At 39.7% G+C, this 12037-nt stretch overlaps 1 pseudogene; it reads left to right on the top strand.

Annotated features, from left to right (window-relative positions):
* The first annotated feature begins 6055 nt into the window (after window positions 1-6055).
* On the top strand, window positions 6056-11442 carry LOC134210448 (cytochrome P450 9e2-like; annotated as a pseudogene).
* Window positions 11443-12037: the final 595 nt, after the last annotated feature.

The raw sequence follows: 12037 nt of genomic DNA, 5'->3' as shown, positions 1-12037 counted from the left end.
TGATTCTCGAAATTAATTATTATGAACATTAATTTTCTTCGAGAGCCAATGGTCCATTCTCCACTCAGTTATGTTCTGTTTGTCCGACTTTCTCCTCACGAGTCTCCTCTGATGTTTGCACTCTGATGTTTGCCCTAATTAAATTAACTGTAAAATACGGCATTATTGTCAGGGTGCGAATATTGTTAGCAATCCTAACAAAATATGCGTGATGCAGCAAACATACCCCACGAATGAACATAATCTAGATCCAAATAGTTAATTTAACGTTTAGGCTTACAGTTGAATATGTTGTTTGTACATATATAGGTACGTGGAAATATTTGCGGAATTATTAACCGAAACAAATATCCACTTTCGAAATTCTTGCCTTTCTTGCATTGCCAAGGAAAGCAGCGCACAAATAGCAAACGTTTATTTACTGTTTTGGATCAACTGTTTTTGCTCTTTGTTGTGTATGACCACGACCAATTTTTGAAGTAAACCATTTAATTCACCTGATCACCACTTAATTATTACCGGAACGAGCAAATATATTTAAGATTTGCTGAAAACTTTAGAAAACGGAAACACTATATTTATTTATTTACTGTGTCGTCAATCAACTATGTAGACCTAATTATTACATTGGTAGCCTTAACCGATAATAGTTAACAATAGTTTTTTTTTTTTTTTAAATGATATACTTTATCAGAAATATTGTAATAGAGTGCCATCTACTTATAATACGTGTATAGTCATTATCCATATTTCTACATCGACCATAAATTTTATCAAATGTAATAGCCAAATGTTTTTGCCTATCTGCCTATATAAATGAAAGTTGATGTCAAGGCTACAAACTCAATTTTTATGTTAAGCCAGTTTCAATTAATTGAAAACCTGACCCGAAATTGTGCAGAGCCAGACGAGCGTCTAACCCTTTAATATGAGTGATTTTTCCTAGTAAAAGATTTTAATAAACATAATTTGGCACCAATATATTGACAGTTTTCTACTTCCATGTCTGGTTGGCAAAAGGAACAAATTCTTTGCCAATAATAGAAATTGCTTTGCTAATAAAGGTGGACCTGTTACTTCATCATGAAATATACTGAGTTTGTGGTATTAGCTGTTAGCAGAGTTCGTATTTATTGTTCCGATAAAATGAAATCTCGCTTAACTTTTCAAAAGGACCTAAGTAACATTTTTTTCATGAATTAATTTGATTAGCGCAATCAACAGAACAACATTAAAGCTATTGATTGCTGTATTAAAATTAATTCATGAAAAAAATGTTACTTAGGTCCTTTTGAAAAGTTAAGCGAGAAATCAAGCGATTTCCGGGTCGAAGGAGAATCTTTTTCTGTGGTTTGTGGTGAAAAACATCTTTCACTCACACCTCTTTTCTCTAAAAACCTGGAAGATTAACGAAAATCGTGTCCAGCTTGAGCTTGAGCTTGATTGACTGCTCGTAGTTGCTACTCCATTATGACCAGATCAGCTGTTCTTGCACAGGGAACCAACAGATGTTTGCTTGGGACTAGCACACATCTTCAATGTACAAGTACTGGTGATCTCATTTATTAGGTCATACTGGCGCCTGCCACGTCAGAATGCAAGTCAATGGGAGGAAATGATGATGCAATCACTCGCCCACTGCAAGCCGAATATACCTCTGCACTTGCCACGAGTTCATGCGGAATTTGTTGGAATTTCTGGGTTAGGTTCGAGAGGCAGAGGTCCGTCTTGGTTAACGAGCTGCCAATGTGATAGATAGGAGAAAGCAACTGATGGAATTTCTAGTTGAATGTTTGGAAACGCGCATTATAGTTCATTTCCAATTCTAGCAGATTACTGTTAGAATATTGAAATTGAAGGTATAGGAATTGAGATGGAAACGGTATGGAAGTCCATTTCCAGTTCTAGCGATTGCTAGAACATGAGAAATATAGAGAAAGATACAAAGTAGGAGAATGGAACGGACCTGGGATTGAACCCACGACCTCCTGCGTATGAGGCAGAAGCAGTAGCCATATGACTACCAAGCCCGCTTTGATTAACGAAAATCGTGTCCATTTGATAAAATCCCTTTTTCGTTTTACAATTTTGATGCCTCACTCACTTTCAACGAATTACGGAAATATTAAACCGGAACGGGATTCGATGCTCGAACTTCAACAAAAATAGGCTTGTGATGCGGTCACTTTAGCCATACCACCACATTGACTGCATTATTCCATTGGTTGATTGTTCAATAAAGGGATATCCTTTTGCAAATGCTGATGGCACAAAAAGGATGACAGAAGTGAGAAAGCGAGCTACTTTTTGTGGAAATGGTAGTGAGGGAAAAATTGTGTTTATTTCACCATATCTTTCTTTCCATTACCCATTCTTATATCAGTGTACTTCGTTCGGTTACGTATTGCTTGCTGGCCAAAAGTACATGGTTTGCACTCAACTTCACAACACAATGGTATTGATCAGAGAAAACGTTGGCCGGCGTACGTCGACAGCATCATCTCGATGCGATGACTCTTGTCACTGATGATGTCAGGAGAATGCGATTAGGTTCGCAGATGACGTCACGAATGAATTCGTCCTCGTCAAATGAACTTTTTTGAGGTTCAGTAGTACATCCACTACTCGACGAGGGACTCCGACAAGATTCGACTTCTGTGATTGGTTGATTGAGTCCAACGACAAGATACTACTAATCTGTCATCAGTTTGGGGTTACGTACAGACGCTGCAGAACCTAATTGACTTTGTGTTGCTGAGGCATAGGGGCAAGGACAGTGCTGGCTGGTACTAACACTCATGATGGATACAATAAATGTAATGTGTCCAATAATCCGAATAAGGGGTAGAATAAACACTCCAAAAGCTGAGATTCTGAATCTCGGTACAGCCTAGGCTACTAGAGGAATTATTGGAAGATGTCACCAAAGTCATGTTGATCCTTGTTGACCAGCAGTTACAGTTAGATGATTCTTTTTTGATAAGGCCGATACAAATTTTAAATTTATTTTATGTCCGATAGCTCTTGGATGGTACGAGGAGAAACGAAAAGAAAAGTGCAAAATGCAATTATTCCTTGGAAAGTTCAGAAAATATGATAGCAAAGAATGTTTAGATAAAGCAAAGAATATGAATTTGTAACATATTTTTACAGTAGTGAATTTAGTACAAAATTTATATAAATAAAAAAAAATACTGGAACATTTTCTGTAGAATATATTGTTTTTTACTTTTTTGCTAGCGTAAATGAAGAACCAACCATCCTCCTAGTCCCTTACTTTTCTTCATGTTGGGGTTAACTGAAAACCTTCGACTTTTCCGAAAATATATTAACTCGTTTAGTGAATGTATTAACCGTCTAAGACGAATTAAGTATGTCATTATTCCACGAAATTTCGTTATCTTTGCAGATACGTATTTCGACCTATTCATGTGGTCGTCTTCAGTGTCTTACCTTAGGCTCGACATCGACTCGACTTGTGACTCGCAGTCAAGGTCAAGACACTGGAGCTACTGAAAGTAACTGATAAGTAAATGGAAATTAAATGGATCAGACAACCACCTAAGACTTTGTTTCATTCCTTCAACCGAACTGGTTTGCAACGAGGGGTGCATCGATCTATTTAATGGTTAGGCATCTTCTTAAATCGATTTTTCGGCAAAGTATGGAACATGTCGTTGTTAATTGTGAAGTTCAAATATTATAGATTTTTCAGATTTGATTTTTTTATTTCCAACATTAAGTGTTTGCAAAGCATGAAACATCCTGATTTATTTATTTACCCAAGTTTATAACAAGATTGTTTGAAAAAAAATACATTCCTGTTTTGACATCCAGTAGGTATGCCACAAAACAGTTGATGAAATTCTTATAAAGTTTTTTTTAGTAAAAAGACCTTACAAGTCCAGATCTTCAGTTTTCACTGTTCTAAAAACGACTTCTTGTAACACTTTGATAGCTTTTACCAGACAAACTAACAGGTCGAAACTGAGATATAAAAGTTGTGTAATAAGGAGTATAGTTTTTTAATAGACTGGTTAAATGAATATAATGAACTTAAAATTATAAAAATGCTCTAATTTGAAAAAAAAATAGTTGAATGATTCCAAGATTTGTTCATTTCAGGGTCTTTTGAATTCCACCAACTGTCTTAATTACAGAAATTTAAAACTGGCGAAAACTAAAAGAAATTTCTCACAATATTTATATTGTAGATTCTTTAGTAGGTACTTTAGTACGATGGTTTATGCGCCACTCCGTAGGAGACCATTGACCGTGTTTATATGTGCCCGACCTTGAGACCCTCTGGGACGAGGGTTCCTTTTCCCCAATTCTGGTGGAAGACTGGTCCTAACCAAATTTCATGTAAGAACTAACGCTAATTTATGAAAGACGACGCCAATAAATGCCCAGTTACCCAAGTACAACCGTCGACCAGTGATGAAACAGTGTGGAGGGAGTTTATCATCACTGGTAAAGCGACCAAATTTTACCTCAACCCAATCGTGTCAAGATTGAGGAGTTGCCGGTTGGTTTCGGAGCCACCCTCCCCAGTAGAAAAATACTAAAAAACTACAACGAAAACGAACTACATTAAATACTCTCAACCAGTTTCCTTCCTCGGACCTTAAATAACAAGCACTATACAAATGATTTCAGTCTGCAGTGTTTATTGAAGTGTTTCACGACATAAGAAGGGACAGCGAAGCTTTTATCCGAAATTTTATTAAGCATCCAGTTTGCTAACACTAGTGTTCATATCGCTCTCACTATTTTCCTATCTCTTCGTATCTACAATGAATTATTGGCAGTGGCTGATTTTCTACCCGCCGCAGCCACATTCAGGCGCTATAGTATATGCACAAAATAGCCAGAAGAGTTAACCGCCAGAATTTGTATGGCGAAAACATCTAACGCTGGTTTCTCAAAATTAAAGACATTCTTGAAAAACTATTTGGTACCGTTGGGGAGATGGTGTCGCTACTACGCCTACCAAATATTTTTTCGATTAAAGTGCTAATTTTGAAATCGAACCTAGATCCTTTCATATCTGATTTCAGAAAGTTAACTCTGATGTGCCCCGAACAAACAGTAACTCTTCATACAAACTGTTCGAAAAATATCGCCATTCGCTTTTCAGAAAACACTACTGCCATCTGTTATCAGAATCGCGAGACACAGAGTCGGCCATGATTTTTCCCATTTGACGTTTGCTCTAACGCATACTTCTATATGAATCATCATCATTATCGTCATCAATACAGAAAACATTCAGCATATACACTGATCAAATGTCAAAGCGATTGAACACTAGCGCCTCTCTTGGCAAATCGCGTAGCACAGGTGTATTTCTAATCAACCTTGAACACATGACGATGTTGAAATGGGAAGTGTTACGTCTGTTTGTCTGTGGTGCCGCTGTAAGCAGCTCAAGCATCGATTCATTCTCCACCTCTCCCATTCATGGCTACTCGTCCCTAGCCTCCTATCGTGTTGCTCTCCTGGTGTGTTCACTCAAATCTAACGTGCAATTTCTCGTTGCTACGCAACCGCAACGACTATTGTGTAATCGGCATTGAACATATTTTTTCATTGTCTTCGCCTAGCAACGGAATAGGGCTATGTTGCGACGGAAAATTACATGCGCATGTATTTTAGAGAGGAGTTCTCACTTTGAATGGACATGCGATGGTTGAATTTGCGGACGATGGCGGTAAAGTTACACGCTGATCACCGATGGGTCGGCGGCTTGCCTAGTGGTTGATGTTGCTTCTGCTGTTTGGATCGGATGAACCTTACATCGCGGTTCGGCGATGCTGCGACTGCGGTTGTCGCCTACGGATGGCTTTGTCTCCGGATCGGAAACTTCTGTCTCATCTGGGCGCGACGCGGCATGCGTCGATGTTCGGTCGTCGTCACCAACGGAACGGAAACAGTTGCCTCTCTCTTCTTCTACTCTTCTCTACGGTGATACCCTGCCTAGGCGCGTTGATTGGCAATCGCGTCCCACTTCGGTGCCCCGGGAGAACCTCGCAATCTGATGGTGGGGTCAGAAATGGCCTCGTTAGTAGTAGCGGCGTGGTCACGGTTCCATATGCATAAAATAACCGTTGCACGTGTGCACCAATATTCACTGCAAAGCACAATTTACAGATTTAAACCAGCACAGATAACACATTCGTATCCTTTATGACTAACTGCAAACATAGGAAAGGGTTTGATTGACTACGTTGGGAAAGGTTTTAAGGAAGATTCACTAATGAACACACTTATTGTAGCTTTTACCTCAACGAAACTACCACGGCGAGAACACTCCTGCCTTTCACGGATCAGTTCGAAGTGAATCTGGTCACTTCAATAATCCTCAGATTAACCGCCAAATTAATTTCGTCGGAAATCACGAAGGTAAATTCGCGATACCGACGTTTTGCTCCATGCTCATGACAATAATTTTCCCGCATGCTTCGCATCTCTTCGCAACCTAAGTTAGCCACCTTTCTGTCCATCTGAGAGGACTTCAGGGAAGGTCAAAGAATTATCAAAAATCTCAACAGGTCGATGCATAAAGCTCATATGCAAATTTAGGTTATCAAGCAATCTTGATCTCTTTAACCATTTTCTGCAGCGTCTGTATCTAACCTCAAACTGATGACAGATTAGTGTAATTCGCGATGGTCTCGGGCAGCAACCAATCGAACTCGAACTCAGGTCCTCGTCGGAGTCAGTGGAAAGTACTACTGAACTGTCAAAAAGTTCATTTGACGAGGACCGAATTCATTCGTGACGTCATGCTGCAGAACCTAATTGAGGGAAATGCAGAAAAAGCACAATGAACTATACCGGTGAATTTCCGTTTTCTCATCAGGCTGGTTTATATTTTTAATTCTCGAATTTTTTCCTTTAGTCTATTTAATTTATTTTAACCGTAAACACAAACGAAAACATTTAACAAGAAACTAAGAACAATAATAACCAATAAAATACTAACAATAATTGTAACGATCCGAAGGCTCGTTGCAAGTGGTATTTTCTCCTCTTTCCAGATGTTCAGCTACTTCGTGAGTAGTATGTATGATGATATATAGATGCATACTACTCGCGGTGCAGTTGCGACATCCGAAAATGAGAGGAAATTCGATTGCCGCCAGGGCTTTCTTCGGGTTTCCACTGGAAGAACAAAATCAGGTTTATTTACAAAATCTCATGGAAACTCATATGTGAATATGTACGTTATGTGGGAGATATTGATTTGAAAATGTATTGAGGTAACCACTTTCCCTTCGGTGGACTCGAACCCATTGTACCCTACATTACGCTGACTGGTGCTTTAACCAACTAAGCTGAAGGACCTCCGTCGGCCTTCCGCAACCTGGCGCTACTGAACGAGCTCGAGATTCCCAAATTGGACGCATAGTCAAATCACTCGCAATCATTCTCAACCAACACTACCACGTAGTTATAATCACTTCACATTAGAGGAGCGATATTTAGAATGTCTGGCGGCTGTACACATTATTTATCAGCAACTGTACTGATCAAGTGAGGTTGTGTAAGCATTTGCCATCGGTCGTCAAGCTCAGACCCGACCGCATTGCGTAGAGCAAGAGCACGCAACTCAGGTTCAGTTCAATCAAGTTAATTACTTTCCGGGGATTAAACCACCCGACTTGGACGTTAATTTACAATATTATGGAAACTCATATGTGAATATAGTACGTTGTATGGGAGATATTGATTTGAAAAAGAGCCTTCGGTGTTGCGTGCTCGGCGCTACGCAATCCGAAAACAAGGTACAATTTACAAATCCATAGTCTCCCACATAACGTATATTCTAATGAGTTTCCTAACTGTAAATTAACGTCCAAGTCAGGTGGTTTAATCCCGGAAATAGGCAATTAACTTTGATTGAACTACAAAATCTCATTAAAATCCTGTTTTCACGTCTTCTTCATTCAATACTTCAAAACATCTTCCGAGATCTCAATGATTTTAAAAATCCTTAAAATATTTCCAGAATTGTGAAACAAAGAAATATTTGATAAAAAAAATATTCAGATTTTTTAACTATTCGTTTTTATTTAGCAGGCTCAGTCGTTGTATGACACTTTGCAAAGCCGTAATGCTTTAGTATTAAAATATTACGATTATTAAACTCTCATAATAATTAAGATTGCATTTATTTTTTTTTATGGACCCCACAATATCAACAAATCGCCTTCGTTTCTGCCTTTATTAAGTGAGGGATTTTTCAACTCACCATCTCACCATGTGAAATATTTTTTCATTCAAAATATGCTTTTTATTTGCATGGGTGAAAATAACCGATATCCTCCTTTCTCCGTTAGCCCTTACGTAATTAGTGCCCGCCCTGACAACTTTGAAGGTTGAAGGCTCTCAAAAATCCTCTTATTTAAACGTTTTTGAAGGTTTCCGCATATCATACAAACGTAAATGAAGAGATCCAAGACTTGCCTCACTGTAGTGATTCCATTGTGCAGGACTCTGGATTTTGTCTAGACCGCCCTTGCTTCGCCCCACAGTTTCTCGTGATTCAGACGATGACAAAGGCTTTTCCATGGTCAATTAGTACCAACTAGAAAGACTCTTGAAATTCATTGACCTGCTCCGGGATGATGCAAAGCGTGCCAGAATGGTTCTCACATGATTGTCCGCGGCGGAATGCTGCCAGCTGCCGTCGGAGAATTGTCAACCTTTCCCTACATCTAAATTAGGATTTGTCGTCAAAACTTGAAAAAGTTGTTCTGAGCGGTCGAGCCAAAGTTTAACTTTTCAGCTGATCAGTTGGATCGGTGTATGACTGACTTGTCGCGTCTTTCTATGGCATCCACGGATTTGTCGCATATGTCGCATATTGTTTCGCTTTCCTCATCGTCGACCGGGAAGTCCACCTGCGCCTGCTTCTCCCATCTGAAGCCAGCAGCGTTTGACTTACTTCTCGAGAGCCGCTTTTAGCTGGCAGGACTAGTATTTGGTTCCTCTGGAAATGGATCTGCTGAAAATGGTGCCTTCTTGAGTCCGTAATAAACGCAACGCTGACATCACATTTGACAACGCATTGCTCGGATTCAACGGCGGTTGGAGAGACACGGGTGGTGAATCAAAATAAACCGACAAGAAGATCCAGCTGTGAAGAGATCGTTCGTTGAAGAACTTGAAACTCGGGTAGTGAATATTCTGGAAGGTGGTAGCGTAGGAGAGAAGTGGGCGGCGGAAAATGTTTTTGTAACAACTATTATACAATATTTTGCCACGCTCCGCATCATTCTGGAGCTAGTCTACAAGTTGGTATTCATTTGGTATTCATTGACTAGGGATTTCTGTTGTCTAAATCACAAAAATCTGTGTGGCACCCAGGATACAAAGGATTTTCAGATAGGGTCGGAACTTTTTTTTATCTTACAATTGCTACTCGTTCGATATATAAAACGCCCACATCCAATGTATATCCACTGGATATAATTTGTTTACTTTTCTAATAATACCCTTTTCATCGCCATTGAAACCAGATTCACTGATCACCGTTTTACCCACCATCGTATGGATGCAAAAGTAACAGCTCATATGTACGATAACAGAAACCCAGATAGCGCAAATAACAAACTGTCCAAATAAAAAGCAGATAAATAAAATTAATCTTTTTGATACTGAAACTTGTGTTATCACTTATGAAATTGCTTCGTCCTCTTTCTTTTATCCAACGTATAATGTGATTCAATCGATGTTATGAATCGATATTCATCGCGTTTTCACCCTCATCGAACCTGCATTTAGCGTTGTTTACGTCGCTGAAGCAAATAATGGTGTGTCAGGTCTGTGCTCATCATTCCCATTGCGGCGTATCTGATCTACCGGTGGAGTATCGCAACCTTGGCTATTTCGATAAGCGAAAGGTACCATACGTGAAGCCGCATCCGTTCTTCGGGGCCTGTGGCCGGTTTTCTCGGCAAGCTCCACCTAGCGATGCCGCCGTTCTGGGGAACATGTTCCCGGAAAATCGTTTCTCAGGATTTTCACGTTCCGCCAACCGGGATATTTGGTCCATGATCCAGTGTTGGCCAAACAGATTGATCAAAGACTTCGATCACTTCACCGATCACGGACACGATTTCGGTGGATGGATCCCATCTTTGGGCGTGCGCTGTTTTTATGGACGGCGAACGATGGCGGCATGGACGGTCTGGATTGATCCCGCATTCGGAAGCAAAATGGGAACATGTTTCTCTGTCGAAGTATGATGGTGCCATGCAGCGGTTGGCGCAGGATGCCGTACAAGGGAAGATGGAATTGGAAATACGTGATCTGTTTCAAAAATTATTCGAAAATAGTGTTCAATGGTATTTAATGTGTTTTTGCGCATCTGTTTTCAGGCTTGAAATGACATCATCACTTCGATTTCGTTTGGCGTTGAAATCGACTCAGTTCATAATCCGAATAACGAATTTTTCAAAGAGTAAACAGCTGGCTGCCACAGGAGATTCCAGGGTCTCAAGTTTTTCCTATCGCTGGTTATTCCGAATAGTGTCTTCAAATTTTTCGGAATTAGATTTCTTCCCAAGGAAGTTGCTGATTTCTATGTTAATGTCATATCGAAGACCATCAAACTACGCGAAGAAAATCAAATCGTGCGACCTGATTTCATTCATTTGTTAGTTCAAGCTCGTTCGAATGAACTTAAAGAAGATAAGGCAGACGACGAACTGAAAAGTGCTGGATTCACTACTGTTGGGAGCATTTAGGCATCAACGGAGAACAGATCAATATGATTTGGACATCACAGCTGTAGCTGCGTCATTCTTTTCGGTGGCATAGAAACGACAACGAATTTGCTGTTTCGCTTTGTATGAAATGGTGGGAAAGCCAGATGTAAAACAAAAGTTGGAAGCCGAAATTGAATCAGTCAGAGATAGACTGGGAGGAAAAGCTTTGACCTGAAGTACTCAGAAGATGAAATACCGCATGGTCAGGGAGGGTCTGCGTCGATGGCCACCACTAGGATTCACCAACCGAGTTTGCATGGCCATATACCTTCGAAGACTACGACGACAAAGTAACCGTTGAAAAGGTCAAGTTGTTCAGATTCCAATGCTGTCGTTCCATCGAGATCCAAAATTCTTCCCGATCCGTACCGCTTCGATCCGGAACGTTTCTCCGACGAAAATAAACACTTAATCAGGATGCGTTCCTACCGTTTGGAAGTGGACCCCGAAACTGCATTGGATCGCGACTGCTTGATGCAAAAATGCTTGTTGTATTATTTTTCGCAAATTTTTCTGTGAGTATTCAACAAAATGGATGTGAATCAAAATTAATAAGTTATCGTTGACATACACCGCACTAAATGGATTTTGGTTTAATTTGACGCCAAGAAAAGGCAACATGAGAAGTGTGGAGCATTTGCCTGTCAATATTCATCAAGATTAATGTTTTAACCAATAAATAATATCATTGCTAAAAAAAACTTTATTCTCTTCTCCTGTTCTTTTGCACATACCTGTTAGGTCATGATTGTTCGTTTCTAATGAATCGCCTACTTTGAGCATGCTTACAGCGGCATACTAGGAGTAAACTTTCGGAAACCTGTAGGTATGGTGAAAAGCATCTAAGCTCTAAGGTTTAATATCTCGAAAATAATCACTCGAAAAAATATTTGGTAGGCGTAGTAGCGGACAACTTCCTGCATAACTGGTACCAAATAGATTTTCGTGAAAAGTTCCTATTGGTGAGAAAACCTGCGTTAAACCTTTTGCCAAACGAACTTCAGGTGGTTAACTCATGCTGGCTATTTTTACCTATACGTTAGCGCTTGGATACGGCAGCGGGGGAAACCAACCACTGTTGTGATTCATTGTTGCTCATTAGAGTGATTCAAATTTGGACTTTTGGCTCTCTATGACTTAAGCGATGATATTTGTGGTTTTAATAATCTTCCTAAATTTTTAGCTAGTTTGAATGTTATTTGACTGAGCACTCATAGATTGAAGTTTGTATGGAAATTACTATATAAATCGCCATTAAC

The sequence above is a fragment of the Armigeres subalbatus genome, chromosome 2 (assembly GCF_024139115.2).
Source record: "Armigeres subalbatus isolate Guangzhou_Male chromosome 2, GZ_Asu_2, whole genome shotgun sequence".
Taxonomy (NCBI): domain Eukaryota; kingdom Metazoa; phylum Arthropoda; class Insecta; order Diptera; family Culicidae; genus Armigeres; species Armigeres subalbatus.
The sequence above is the reverse complement of the archived record's forward strand: the minus strand, read 5'-3'. Positions and strand labels throughout refer to the sequence as shown.